The following is a 15,155-nucleotide window of genomic DNA, read 5'->3' on the forward strand; positions in this document are numbered from 1 at the left end:
ATCAGCAGGCTTTAGCATTAAATCTTCATTGAATTGCACCCTTCATTTTTCATACCCCTCTGAGCTCATCATAGATGCCTGATTACTCTTGGGTCTTTTAGTGCATTTTTTGGGGTCCTTGTCTCATCTTGTATCCCCACCTCCAAGATCCTTAAGACTCTTTAAGGTGCCTTGAGCCTTCCCTATCTTAGCATCCTCATGAAATCGTGGGTGGAGCCAGCCACCGAGAAGGTGCTCTGCACACATTGAAACTGAGCCGGGTTGAGTTAAATTGAGATTGAGATCTGGAAGCCAAAATTGAAGGGAATTTTTTTTTTAGATGAGAAACAACGTCAGGATCTTATTTACCTTTGTGGAGAACCAGGCCGAGCTGGTACAGCACAGATGGGGCCCTGTTCCTGAGAGTGTGGGGATGGAGTGAAGCAGAACAAACAGGTGGCCCTCGAGCTGGCACCAGCATCAGCTCGGGCCACACTTCGCTGTGCTCTGTGAGCGAGGCATCGGCAGAAGCAGAAGGCTGGTGTTATTTTGATCACCGAGCTCTGTTTAGTGAATACACTTGATTAGTCCTCCTCCTCCTTCTCCTGGATGCTATTTTGAATAGAATATCAAATCCCTGCATCGATGATGTACACGCTACCCTTTTTCTCCCTGTGACATACCACACCTAACTTTGGGCTCTTGTTTCCTGCCTTTTGAAAGCGCTGACTGCGTGCTGAATTTACTGAGGAGGAATCTGAAACCACAGAGAAATGAAGTGATTTGCTCCTGAGTTAACAGGTTTTCATGGTGCTCAAAGAGGAATACCTGTGGCTTCCCTAGTGGGTATGTTTTTTGGTTTTGTTCTTGAAAATTCAAGCTCCCTGGCAGAAGGAGAAGGGGGCGGCAGAAGATGAGATGATTAGGTAGCATCCAAGGGACATGAGTTTGAGTAAACTCCGGGAGACAGTGAAGGACAGGGAAGTCTGGTGTGCTGCAGTCCATGGGTTTGCAGACTCGGACATGACTTAGCGACTGAACAGCAACAAGCGCTGAAGGGAAGCATTCAGAGTTAGAACTCCTAAGCCTAATCTCTCTGCTTGTTTTCTGTCGAGGTGAATATTTTCAGAAAGGGGTACACTTCGGGCTTGGGAGGGCTGCGCTGAACCTTCCAAGGGGTGATTTGGTTTAAATGTGGACTTGTCGGTTCCAGCTAGCTGGGAGGAATTGCTTTCCCAATGTGATGCATTAGTCATGAGCCGAGTGTAGGAGGGTGTTGAACAATCACTCTGCCCTCCCCGCTCCATCCCTGGGCTTGCAAGCTCAATTTTAAGCCCAGCTGCATCGGAATTGAGAACTTGCTGGGGACACCCCCCACCCCCACCCTGCTGTGTGCTTGAAATCTTGGCTCAGAGGTGGGAGAGGGTGGTAATTTCAGATCCAGGGCTAGAGCAGAAATGTCGCCACAGGGAAGCTTGCGTACCTAGGATGTGTTATTTGTGTATGTGTGTGAGGGGTAGGGGAGAACTGGGGGTGGGCAGCGGCTGTACTTGTGTTGTCCAGTCTTCAAATGTATTTTGACACTGTTTTCCATAACGTAAAAGAGAGCCACAACTCTGGATCATGTTGGCTGCTAGGAGACCTAAGCTTGGAAGGGTGTTTCCCCTAGAAATAAGTGATAAAGATGACATCTTGAAAGTCAGACCACTCTCTCCATGACCCCTTGATGCCCCAAAGTCTGCAGTTACCACTAACACCCCAAGAAGACCTTTTTTTTTTTTTTCCCAGAGCTGAAATCAGGTGGAATTGTGGACTGGGTTGTCTAAACATCTGCTGGATATTCTGTTGTAAACATTCTGTGTGGCAACACATTTTATTCCTTTTTTTCCTTTGGTCAGTATTGATGCCATTACTAGGTACTAGAGAAAAACTCTCCTGGGGCATGGGATGGTTAATATTACATGTGAACTTGGCTGTGGTGCCCAGTAATTTGGTTACATACCTTGCAGGTTGCTGTGAGGTCTGTTTGTTTGTATGTCAGGCATTCTTCATGTGCTTTTTTAAAAAAAACAACTTTTATTGGCGTATAGTTGAGTTATAATATTGTGTTAGTTTCAGATATTGCAGCAAAGTGGATCAGTGATACATATACATACATCCACTCTTTTTTAGATGCTTTTCCCATATAAGTCATTACAGAGTATTGAGTCGAGTTCTCTGTGCTATATAGTAGGTCCTTATTAGTTACCTATCTTATATATAGGAGTGTGTATGTGTAAATCCCAATCTTTAAATTTATCCCTCCCCCTTCTTTCCCCACTGACAGCCGTAATGTTGTTTTCTACATTTGTCACTCTCTGTTTGGTGAATAAGCTCATGTGTACATTTTAATCTGAAATTTTTTTAGATTCCACATGTAACTGATACCATATGATATTTGTCTTTCTCAGTCTGACTAACTTCACTCAGTATGACAATCTCTAGGTTTTTTCATGAGGCTGCAAATGGCATTATTTCATTTTTTATGGCTGAGTAGTATTCCATTTTATATATGTACCACATCTTCTTTATCCATTCTTATGTTGATGAATACTTGAAAGAAGTGAAAGTGGTAGTCACTCAGTTGTGTCCAACTCTTTGTGACCCCATGAACTGTAGCTCACCAGGCTCCTCTGTCCGTGGGATTCTCCAGGCACAAATGCTGGAGCGGGTAGTCATCCCCTCCTCCAGGGGATCTTGCCAATGCAGGGATTGAACCCACAGTTCGAGGCAGTTCTTTGCCCTCTGAGCCGCCAGGGCAGTCCGATGGATTCTTAGGTTGCTTCCACGTCTTGGCTGTTGTGAACAGTGCTGTGGTGAGCATTGGGTGCATGTGTCTTTTTGAAGTATAGTTTCTTCTGCCCGGGGGTGGGATTTTAGGATCATCTGGTAGTTTGTTCTTTCTTTTCCTTCTTTGCTCACTATTTTCTTTTACCAGGCATTTAAAAAATGTATTTAGCATTTAAATCAGACATTGAGTAAAGCAGGTTATCCTCCATAATGTGGGTGATCCTTATCCAATCACTTGAAGACCTTAAAAGTAGACTGAGGTCCTCTTAAATGAAGGGATTCTTCTCCTGGGGCCTTTGAACTCAAGACAGCAGCATGAACTCTTCCTGGGTCTGTGGACTGCTGGTTTGCCCTGCAGATTGTAGATTTGCCAGACTCTACAATCTCATGAGCCAGTATTTTAAAATAGTCGTCCATCCATCCATCCATATCTTGTTGGTTTAGTTTCTCTGGAGAACCGTGACTAATGCAGGGGCCATGAGCTGTGGAACCATGATAAAAGAGTAAAGCACTGTCGTCTTTTCCCTCATGGAACCTGTCATCCTAATAGAGGAGAGGATTAAGACAAGTTTTCAAATAACTGATTACTACAGGGATTCAGAGGAGAAGAGTGATGAAGCATATCTTGAAAGAACAGAGCTTTGCAAAATTTTTCAATAAAATGCTCCACAAAAAGAGAATTAATTTCTAATCACTCCATGTGCCATTTTATTTTGGGAGGAAGATGGGTATTTCATCTTAGAAAATCATCAGTTCAGTTTAGTTCAGTCACTCAGTTGTGTCTGACTCTGCTATCCCATGGACTGCAGCATGCCAGGCTTCCCTGTCCATCACCAGCTCTCAGAGTTTGCTCAAACTCATGCCCATCAAGTTGGTGATGCTATCCAACCATCTCATCCTCTGTCGTCCCCTTCTCCTGCCTTCAATCTTTCCCAGCATCAGGGTTTTTTCCAAATGAGTCAGCTCTTCACATCAGGTGGCCAAAGTATTGGAGTTTCAGCTTCAGCATCAGTCCCTCCCCTGAATATTCAGGACTGATTTCCTTTAGGATGGACTGGTTGGATCTCCTTGCAGTCCAAGAGACTCTCAAGGGTCTTCTCCAACACCACAGTTCAAAAGCATCAGTCCTTCGGTGCTCAGCTTTCTTTATATTCCAACTTTCACATCCATACATGACTACTGGAAAAACCATAGCTTTGACTAGACGGACCTTTGTTGGCAAAGTAATGTGTCTGCTTCTTAATATGCTGTCTAGGTTGGTCATAGCTTTTCTTCCAAGGAGCAAGCGTCTTTTAATTTCATGGCTGCAGTCACCATCTGCAGTGATTTTGGAGCCCAAGAAGATAAAGTCTGTCATTGTTTCCATTGTTTCTCTGTCCATTTGCCATGAAGTGGTGGGACCAGATGCCATGATATTAGTTTTCTGAGTGTTGAGTTTTAAGCCAGCTTTTTCACTCTCCTCTTTGACTTCCATCAAGAGGTTCTTTTGTTCCTCTTTGCTTTCTGCCATAAGGGTGATATCATTTGCATATCTGAGGTTATTGATATTTCTCCCGGCAATCTTGATTCCAGCCTGTGCTTCATCCAGCCTGGCATTTCGCATAATGTACTCTGCATTTAAGTTAAATAAGCTGGGTGACAATATATAGCCTTGATGTACTCCTTTACCAATTTGGAACCAGTCTGTTGTGCCATGTCCAGTTCTAACTGTTGGTTCTTGACCTGCATACAGGAGGCAGGTCAGATGGTCTGGTATTCCCATCTCTTTAAGAATTTTCCACAGTTTGTTGTGATCTACACAGTCAAAGGCTTTGGTGTAGTCAATAAAGCAGAATTAGATGTTTTTCTGGAATTCTCTTGCTTTTTCGATGATCCAGTGGATGTTGGCAATTTGATCTCTGGTTCCTCTGCTTTTTCTAAATCCAGCTTGAACATTTGGAAGTTCACGGTTCACGTACTGTTGAAGCCTGGCTTGGAGAATTTTGAGCATTACTTTGCTAGTGTGTGAGATGAGTGCAATTGTGTGGTAGTTTGAACATTCTTTGTTACTGCCTTTCTTAGGGATTGGAGTGAAAACTGACATTTTCCAGTCCTGTGGCTACTCTGAGTTTTCTAAATTTGCTGGCATATTGAGTGCAGCCCTTTCACAGCATCATCTTTGAGGATTTGAAATAGCTCAGCTAGAGAGAGTTCCATCACCTCCACTAGCTTTGTTCGTAGTGATGCTTCCTAAGACCCACTTGACTTCACATTCCAGGGTGTCTGGCTCTAGGTGAGTGATCACACTTTCGTGGTTATCTGGATCATGAAGATCATTTTTTGTATAGTTCTTCTGTATATTCTTGCTGCCTCTTCTTAATATCTCCTGCTTTTGTTAGGTCCATGCCATTTCTGTCCTTTATTTTGCACTTTGTTGCATGGAATGTTCCCTTGCTATCTCTAATTTTCTTGAAGAGATCTCTAGTCTTTCCCAGTCTATTTTTTTCCTGTAGAAAATCATACACATTACAAGTTTGTATTCCATTATTAATCTACCCCAACGCTTCTGTTCTCCCTAAGCTCCTGAGTAAATCTTTGAGTACAACTGACTCTTTTGAATGTTGTTCCTTTAGTCCTTTGATTTGTGTCTGCTGGGTGTGCCAGGGGTGTTTGCGTATCATTTAGCAGAGTGCAGGACTGATGTAGTGGCATCCCTGAGGGACGCTGAGTGTGTCTTGAGTGTGGGCTTCAGTAGTTGTGGCACACAGGCTCAGTAGTTGTGACTCATGGGCTTACTTGCTTCATGGCTTGTGGAAGCTTCCTGGACCAGGGATCGAACCCATGTCCCCAGGATGGAACCCATGTCCCCTTCATTGGCAAGTGGATTATTATCCACTGTGCCACCAGGCAAGTCCAGAGATGAACATTTGTGAAGCCCTAAGTAAATACGACAGAAAGATGTCTTCTCACACATTGCCTCACTTTGTCCCCAGCAGAAACCTACAAGGCAGATTTCCTATTTTGCAGATGGAGAAGGTGGTCCAAGGGGATGTTTATTGACTCACTCAAGGTCATGGGGACATTAATGAGCAGATGAAGTTCTGTTCTAGTTCTGACTGCATCCCAACTCTGTTACATCTATAAATCTTGCTGCCTTCTGGGAGGGATTGTAAGTGTGGAAAGTTTTGACCCCAAATGGTGTGTCGGATTTGATCTCACACTATCGCTCACCCAACAGGCTCACTGTATGGAGGTGTCCAGAGGGGCTTAGGAAGAGGGGTTTGTACTGAAGATGGAGATTAAGGTAGATGACAGTGTGGAAGGAAGTAAATAAGTCTGTTAAAGAGAAAACTACTCCATCTGGAGAGAGGTAGAAGGCTGAGGTCGGAAACTACATTTGGAGTGAGGAGGGCATATGAGAACCATATAAGGGAATCCACAGGGAGAGAGCCATTTTTTTTTTTTTTTTGAGGGGGAGAGATCAGCAAGGTCAAATGCTGACGAAGGGCCCCTGGTGAGAACTCCTTTTGTTACTCGGATTGGAAGCTAGAGAGAGAGAGTATTTCTCCCAGAAGAGGAAACCTTTATTTCCCACTTCAGGATGAAAATTTTGTTTAAAAATATTTTCAAAAATTAATTTATTCTTTCATTCATTTCTTTTTTAAACTCTTTATAATGGAGTACAACAGATGAACAATGCTGTGATAGTTTCAGGTGGACCGCAGAGGGACTCAGTCGTGCATGTACATGTATCCATTCTCCCCCCCACACTCCTCTCCCATCCAGGCTGCCTTATAACACTGAGCAGAGTTCCCTGCTCTGTACAGTAGGGCCTTGATGGTTACCCACGTTAAACACAGCAGTGTCTGCCTGTTGATCTGAACTGCTAGTACATGTATCCCTTCTCCCCCTGGCAACCACACGTTCGATGTACAAAGGAATATTACTCAGCCATTAAAAGGAATGGAACAATGCCAATTGCATGGATTGGCCTAGAGGTTGTCATACTGAGTGAAGTGTGTCAGGCAGAGAAGGAGAAGTATCATCTGACTTCCCTTTTGTGCAGAATCTGAAAAGACGTGGTGCATATGAATTTATTTACAAAATAGAAACAGACTCACAAAAACCTTTTTAAAAATAATCTTCCTTTGCATGTGTTATTGCTAGCCTTCATTCTTCCAGACCATATAACTGAAATTGCTTGGCTACTTACCCTGGCAGTGTCTGAGATACCCGCAATGAACAAGGCAGTGATGGCCACAGATGTGTTTTTGCTTTTACTGCTTCTTGGCCTGTCGTTATATTGTCTTCCAGGGATTGGGGATGAGGAAGTTGCAAAAATGAGTCCTTCCTTTTTATATCATTCTCTTCGTCTGCACATGACCTTGTTTTATTGATGACTGCTGAAGGGATATTGTTAACTGTCTTGATTGCAAAAACACAATTTAATGGCCCCTCTAGAGCTGGTGCTGTCAGCAGACAGTTTCAGAGCAGGCATCAGTTTTGCATATGTGTCTGCTGACTTGGTCTTCTGAATGGTTGCATTCCCTTCTTGAAGATTCTGGGAGGTTTTGACATTGCTGTACTACTGCCTCACAATAAGCCTGAGATGTCGGTAAAGTTCAGGAGGCATCTGTATGCGTTTCCCACTGTCTTTCCTTATTTTTTCTTAGTTTCTAGATCGGCTTTCCCTGTCCCAGAACAGTGGTCTTCAATACTGGATATATGTGCAAGATGATTTCATGAGGGCATAGGAAGGGAATTTCAGAATTTCTCTGTTATGCATTTAAATTTCTGTGTGTTTCTGTTCAGTTCAAATAAATGAGGAAAATTATAAACATACACAGAAATTTAAAATGTGCATAATGTATTTGCTGAAGAGCACATACATGTAATTTATTCATTGATTAAATCAGTGACGGCGCACACTCTCTCTGTTTTGGGTGGGCATGCTCGGAATGGTTTCACTGTATGAGGATTCCCATTAAACCTTTAGCACATTAGTGCCCTGGGTAGGAGCGTCCTCATTAATTCTTAGAAGGCACGGCCTGGTGTCTGTCTCACTCGCCTTGTGTGTGGTCTCATAGATATTACTTGGCAGTGAATGTCAAACTTTTTAAGCTTGTTGCTGTCATACAGGGAACAGATTTACTTTGCGATTGTGTGTATCGGTTTTTCTGGGGACTTTGATGTATCATTGTTTTAGAAATGTTCTCATGACCTCCCAGGAACCGTCTTTATGTTGAAAGAGGTTGATTATCCTCTTCTGACTTCAGGGCGGGGCGTATGTGCTTTGTTTAATTCTTTTTCTTCTGCTTTCAAAAATCCAGTGTGCAGTGACTTTGGCTGCTTTTTATTTCTCTTCCAATTTGTTATTTGGCTGGGAGGAATATTAGTCATTATTCAGCCAAAAAGATCTTGAGTCAGCCTTTAAAGTCAGAATTAGGGGACCTCCCTGCTTGTCCAGTGGCTAAGACCGCCTGGCAATGCAAGGGACATAGGTTCGATCCCTGGTCTGGGAAGACCCCATTAACTACTGAAGCCCTCAAGGCCTAGAGCTAGTGCTCCACAACCAGAGAAACCACTGCAATGAGAAGCCCACGTACTGCAACTGGAGAGTAGCCCTTGCTTGTCAAGACTGGAGAAAGCCTGTGTGCAGCCATGAAGAGCGACGATAGCCAAAAAAATAAACAAATAAATAAATCTTAAAAAAAAAATAAAGTAAGGATTTGTTTTCCATCTTGAATTTCTGCAGTTTATCTCAGTGGTACTTGTTGCCTTGATTGAATCACTTATTTACTGTAAAAAGAATGCCCAGCAGAGAAAATCTCTTGATGGTTCCCATTATGATATTTATGGATTTTGACTTAAGCAACTTAAAGACTCGTGCAGTTCTTTATAAGTGTAGGGACCATAGAAACTTCTGGACCATCCTCTTAGTAAAGTTGGATTGAGTTCCAAAGTTAGTGGCCCCATAGTTCATTGGAAGGATTGGTGCTGAAGCTGAAGCTCCAGTACTTTGGCCACCTGATGCAAAGAGCTGACTCACTGGAAGAGAATTTGTTGCTGGGAAAGACTGAAGGCAGGAGGAGAAGGGGAGACAGAGGATGAGATGGTTGGATGGCATCATCAATTCAATATACATGAGTTTGAGCAAACTCCAGGAGACAGTGAAGGACAGGGAAGCCTGGCATGCTGCAGTCCATGGGGTCTCAAAAAAACGGACATGACTTCGTGACTGAACAACAACAACAAATCAGTGTCTGTCTTTCCTGCCATCTCTCTGTCCCCTTGGCCATGTACCCGACTCCCACCATCTTTATCATGGTCACTGGCAGAGCGTAACTGCCTTGGAGCCTCACCTGAAATCTACCTGATGTTCTTAGCTGTCAGCTTCTCATTTCACTCACTCACAGAAAGGTGAAGTGATTGTCCTTAAATGCTACCTTTCTTGGAAGTGGTGCTCAGCCACACTTATGTATTCAGCCCAGGCACATTCCACTGTGGTTTGAACAGTTTTGGAATATCCGCCTTGCAGTCAGTGATCTTATTTAAATTATAACCCCAATCCCAAGGTGTGAGTCAGGAGCATACTGGGTGTTCCTGCAGCCCTAGGGAGTTTGGGGGGCTGCACTCAAACCTGATTTACATTTTAATTTTGTGGTACCAAACCTGAAGCATCAAGCTTTTACTTTTGTGTGAAATTGTCTATGGTATTGAACCCATTTATTACTACAGGTCCTGGCTTGGTCAATAAAAGTGTAGTGAGACAGTGTTTTTAACCTGTGGCCTCTCATAGGTTATGAGATGTGTGGGCTTTTTTTGTTGTTGTTGTTGTTTTAAGGTCTTTGTAGTATTGGCCAATGTTTGTGTGTCTGTTTTGGTATCCTTCCTGCTGTAAGCATTCTGGGAGGATATTTTTCTTTCTTTCTTTTGTGGTTGAGCTGGTGTGTTCCAAACTTGGTTCCTTTGGGCTTGAGGCCTTGTGTGGACTGGACACCAAACTTCCAGCAGGATCGCTGGCAGGGTGTTTCAGCCTCTCAAGTCTTCAGCTTCTGAACTGGATGCTCCATTTGTCCTCACAGTGGAAGGTGTCATCGTCACCTTCTCTTCTGTCACTTACTAGACCAGAACTCGGAGAAGGCAATGGCACCCCACTCCAGTATTCTTGCCTGGAAAACCCCACGGACGGAGGAGCCTGGTAGGCTGCGGTCCATGGGGTCACTAAGAGTCGGACACGACTGAGCGACTTCACTTTCACTTTTCACTTTCTTGCACTGGAGAAGGAAATGGCAACCCGCTCCAGTGTTCTTGCCTGGAGAATCCCAGGGACGTGGGAGCCTCGTGGGCTGCCGTCTATGGGGTCACACAGAGTCGGACACAATTGAAGTGACTTAGCAGCAGCAACAGCAGCAGACCAGAAATGCCACGAGTGTCTCTTCCTTCTTTTTCTCCTTCCCTTCTTATTTCTCACAGGTGTATGTGTGGTCACCAAGTCCTGGTGACTCCATCCATAGAAGAGAATGACTGAACATGGGATAGGAGGCAGCCTTATTTATTATCCCAAGGCTCACCAGTCCATCCTAAAGGAAGTAAACCCTGAGTATTCACTGGAAGGACTGATGCTGAAGTTCCAATATTTTGGCCACCTGATGCCAACAACGGACTCTAGAAAAGACCCTGATGCTGGAAAAGATTGAAGGCAGGAGGAGAAGGGGACAACAGAGGATGAGATGGTTACATAGCATCACTGATTCAGTGGACATGAATCTGAAGAAATTCTGGGAGATGGTGAAGGATAGGGAAGCCTGGCGTGCTGCAGTCCATGGGGTCACAAAGAGTCAGACATGATTTAGGGACTGAACAACAGCTCCTTATTTCCTCCAGGCACTGCCTGATGCCTTGGGTGCAGCAAGCCTCCACCTTTTCTTTCATGTTATCCCAGAGGGTAGGGAGGGGCTGGGGGAGAACATGTTTGATCATGTAACTCCCCTAATCAAATCCTATCACAGAGTCCATTACACTTAATAACATCTAATTTCTCTGTGTTGCATCCAACCCCAACCTATCTTTCTAAAAGCCCCACCACCTCCAGTTCTTTTCCGCGTACTTCTGTACAACGTTGGACTAATGCTTTCATGCCTGAGTCTTTGCTCTTTTCCTGGAATGTTCTGCTCTTCTTTTTTGGCAAGCTCTCTCCTATCCCTGCTCATTTCCTCCCATCCTCACAAGCCAAGCCAAATCCGATGAACCTTCAGAACCAGACTGGGCCCAGAGCTCCCCTTGCAGAATGAGTCTGTTTCTTTCCATCATTCACTACTTCTAAAAATTATTTATTTTTTAAATTGACATATAGTTGATTTATATGGAGGAGGAAATGACAACCCATTCCAGTATTCTTGCTGGGAAAATCCCATGGACAGAGGAGCCTGGTGGGCTATAGTGCATGGGGTTGCAAAGTGTGGGCCATGACTGGGCAGAGCACATAGTTGATTTACAACATTTCAGGCATACAGTGTGTTGGTTAAGTTACACACACACACATACACACACACACACACACACTCTCTTTTTCAGATTCTTTTCCATCATAGGTTATTATAAGATATTGAATATAGTTATCTGTGCTATATAGTAGGTTCTCGTTTATTTTATGTATAGTAGGGTGTACCTGTTAATCTCAGATTTCTGATTTATCCCCTCCCCTGTCATTCACTATTAATAAGGTCTGATTAGCCTTTACAGCCCTATCTCAAGAGTGGAAAAGTGTCCACCATTTTCTTAGGTTGTGGGGATATAAAGAAACTGTCTAGTTTCCTCATCCCAAACAAGTGGGTGCTCAATAAATAATAATTGAGTTGAACTGAATTGTGAACAATCAGTAGGTTCTTGTTTTTTTTTTTTTTTCAATCAGTAGGTTCTTATGTAGACACTCTGCTTTACCCCAATAATTCACCAAGCAGTTATGACTATCTATCTATTTAAAAACCTATTTTTATATCCCCTTTCATGAGTTGCTAACCATTCTAAGACACACGACTCTTACATACCACCAACCAAGAAAGAAAATGGTGCTAGTTTTCATCACACCTTTGTGATTGTAGGATATAGTCAACTTCAGAGACATTCAACATGAAAAATGCATTTGTTAGAGTCAGTGACATAGGACTTGCGTTATTCCCGTTAGAGCTGTAGTCTTAAAGTCCTAACTGCAAAACAATTTGAGTTGATTTGAAAATATAAATCTGAGATCCCTTTAAAAGATGTTTTTTGTTATAAAATGAGGAGAGCGTAAAGGAGTGTTTTGGCCTCAGTACCCAGGGATTGACTTGGGAGCCAGTGTGCTGTCCTTCTGTCTTATGACTGGGAGTCAGTCTCTTTTCTGGGATAAGATGAGGACTTACAGGTAGAGAATCATCCCTATTTTGAAAATCTTTGGGAGGAATTTCTTTAACATTTTTGTAAAAATTATTTTATTTGACTTTCAAGTGGAAGATTCTTTCAGCGGAAGATGGAAATTTGATTAAAACTCCATCTTCCGATGCGTGTTCTTTATGTCTGCGTCTCTCCTGCCCAACAAATAGGTTCATCTATTCCACGTGGGTACAGAGGGGGACGGGGAGGGTGGGATGAATGGGGAGATTAGTATTGACGTGTGTACACTGGCGTGTGAGTCGGACATGACCGAGCGACCGTGCTGAACTGACCTGTTGTGTGAAATGGATAGCTAAAGGGAACCTTCTCTAAAGCTACGGGAGCTAGCTGGGTGCTCTGTGATCACCTAGACGGGCAGGAAGGCGGGTGGGGGTGGGAGGGGGGCCCTTGAGGGCAGGAATGTGTGTAAACGAGCTGATTCACTTTGTCATGCAGCAAAAAGTAACACCAGACTGTAAGCAGTTATCCACGCCACCCACTGCCACCCCCCCGCCGCAAATCCTATCTTCCCACCTAAACACATCCGAAATGGAAGTCCTGGTGTCCCCCTAGCAGCAGTGTTACGTGGGGCCCCATCACAAGCTTCCGTTTTTGTGTCTGGCGGCTCTGTTTTCCAGCTGTCTTACTTGCTCCTTGACTTTTAGTTATTAAATCCACTTGCTATCAAAGAGGCACATGTATGCACAAACTTAACCTTTCTAGCTGTTCTTCCTTCCTCTCCCTCCAGTCTACCAGTTCTCTCTGGAACCTTTTCTCCTGGAGAACTTTGCCACCTTGCATACACCTTCCACCAACACCGATCCCACAGTGGCAGGCACAGAACCCAGGGAGGATGGAGCAGGTATCCCGGGGGGATGGGGGTGATGCCCTCTTGGGGGCCCTTTAGCCTCAGAGCCAGGGATCAGCCGCACGAGTCGGGCGCATCCCAGCCTGGTGGCCTCTCCCCTGTCCTCTGACAAAGACGGTCCCAGCCCTCCTTGCTGGCAGGCAGAGTTGCCACACCAGCCACCTGAATGCGTGGCCTCAGTCCAGGGAGCTATTGCCTGATTCACAGAGTGATCCTCCCATTCTTAGTGGGGAAGGCAGCTCCCGGGTGCACAGCGGTGGCTTGTGCGGCGGCGAAGGGATGAAATCGCCGGGATGATCGGGTCCCGCTCTGCTTCCTGATGAAGAAAAAAAGGACTGCTTGATGTCCTGACCATCTTTTGGTCTGAAAGACTTCCTTCTTGGCTGCTGGAGAACAGGTGAAGGGAGAAGCCAGGTTGTTAGGGGCTGGAAGAGCATCACGGAAATGGCAATTTTCCTACGTTTGGGTCCTCTTGGATGAGCCTGGGGAAGGGTCTTTGGAGGCAGGCAGCCGCTGCTGGGTGCGAACATCCAGGTGCCCTTCCTCTGCAGGGCTCACTCAAGGCCAAGGCTGTGTCCTTTAGGATGGAGACACCCCTGTCTCCGTTCAAGGTTCAACTTCTGCCTTGAAAACCAGATTCTCTCCCCTTGAGCTTTCGTCTTGGATGGTGAAAGAGCAGCTGCCCTACCCCACTCTGCGTGGGGATCTCAGGAGATGTGCTCGGAGAGGCTGATGGGGAGATGGGGTCCTGTCTGCTGAGTGGCTTGGAAAAGATGTTGTTGGTTGATGTGATTGTATGTTGCAATCTCTTCCAAACCCAGGCATTGATGTATTTTCAAGAAGATTGTTCGGAAGGGCAGGGTAAGGTGAAACAGTCTGATACATTTCACAGGAGTTACAGAAACAGTTTCAACAGTATCATCCCCTCTCCCTGTCTTCTGTGGGAACCTGGATGACCTCTTCTCTCACTAGGAGCTCTTAAGCCATGACACGGTGAGGCCGTGAAAGAAGGGTTTCAGCATTAGAAGTTAGCTGCAGTCAGCCAGCTCCATTCCCCTTTTCTTTGAGATCAGCTTTTTCCGTGCTCTCTTACAATGACATGGGCGTGCGTTTTGGATGTGACTCAGACTTGAAATTGAGCCGGGAGCCCGGAGTTGAGCTGTCTCACGTCGTGTGGTCACTCCTCTTGGAATGTTGGGTGGAATTCTCAAGGGTTCAGTAGCTCCATGCCTTCAGAGTAGGGATGCTGCTGCTTAGAATCTTGAAAAATTACATGATTCTTGGGGTCTGTCCTGAACAAGCCGATCCATTTCAGGAAGCTGGGACTTTGCTGGAGCCCCTTTCAGAGCCAGGCTGTGTGGGGGTGTTTGGAAAGATCTGATGACCAGCTGTGTAACTCTGCCCTTTGGGACTGGTGGTTTCCAAACACTTCGTAGTGGGTGATGCAATGCTGGAGTTGAGTTGTACGCATTGGCACTTGTCCGTGTCCAAGTATAGTCTCAGGATGATAAATACCAAGAACTGAGGGAAACTTAGAGAGTAGTATTTTGGTCTAAAGTCACTTACATGGTGCCAGCCAGATAGTAAGCATTCCATAAATGGTAGATCTCTCTGAGCCGGGGGAGAATATATTACTTCACTTTGCAATGCACTGCCTTGACTCCTAGGAAACCACAGTCATGTCTGTTCCAGCTGAACCTGTTGGTTAAGTATTGCCAAAGATTCACTGTTCTAAATTTAAAGTTATCATTTTAGGGGAAATTTCCCAACTGACTTAGCTGGCTTAAGAGTATCAATTCTATGAACATGTTTTTTCCCAGTTACCTTGGGATGCATTTGGATATGCTGAGAAGTTGCTCAAAATCAGGGCAGTCTTTGGATAGGGGAACTTTCAGGAATTTTGTTTGGCTGATTTGGATGTCTATTTTTTACTCGCCTTGGAAAACATGGTTGGGCTAAAACCATTTCATCCAAGTTTTAGGGAGGAGGAATTTGGAAACCCTGTCACGATTCATTCATCTCTGTTGAGATGAGGGGGGAGACGTGTGCTCAGCTGTGTCCGACTCTTGGTGACCCCATAGACTGT

At 44.6% G+C, this 15,155-nt stretch overlaps 1 protein-coding gene across 7 annotated transcripts in view; it reads left to right on the forward strand.

Annotated features, from left to right (window-relative positions):
• Positions 1–15,155, forward strand: part of TIAM1 (TIAM Rac1 associated GEF 1) — a 451,497-nt gene that overhangs the window by 264,179 nt on the left and 172,163 nt on the right. The window contains exon 1 of one of the 7 annotated variants that reach the window (XM_043892672.1): positions 703–825. The exons of 5 other annotated variants lie outside the window; for them this stretch is intronic. The gene's annotated coding sequence lies outside the window, so the exon portion shown is untranslated. Of the gene's footprint in view, positions 1–702; positions 826–13,332; positions 13,467–15,155 lie in introns of those variants that run through there. One more of the 7 variants, XM_043892675.1, reaches the window with a different exon arrangement.

Source organism: Cervus elaphus, chromosome 31, assembly GCF_910594005.1.
Source record: "Cervus elaphus chromosome 31, mCerEla1.1, whole genome shotgun sequence".
NCBI lineage: Eukaryota > Metazoa > Chordata > Mammalia > Artiodactyla > Cervidae > Cervus > Cervus elaphus.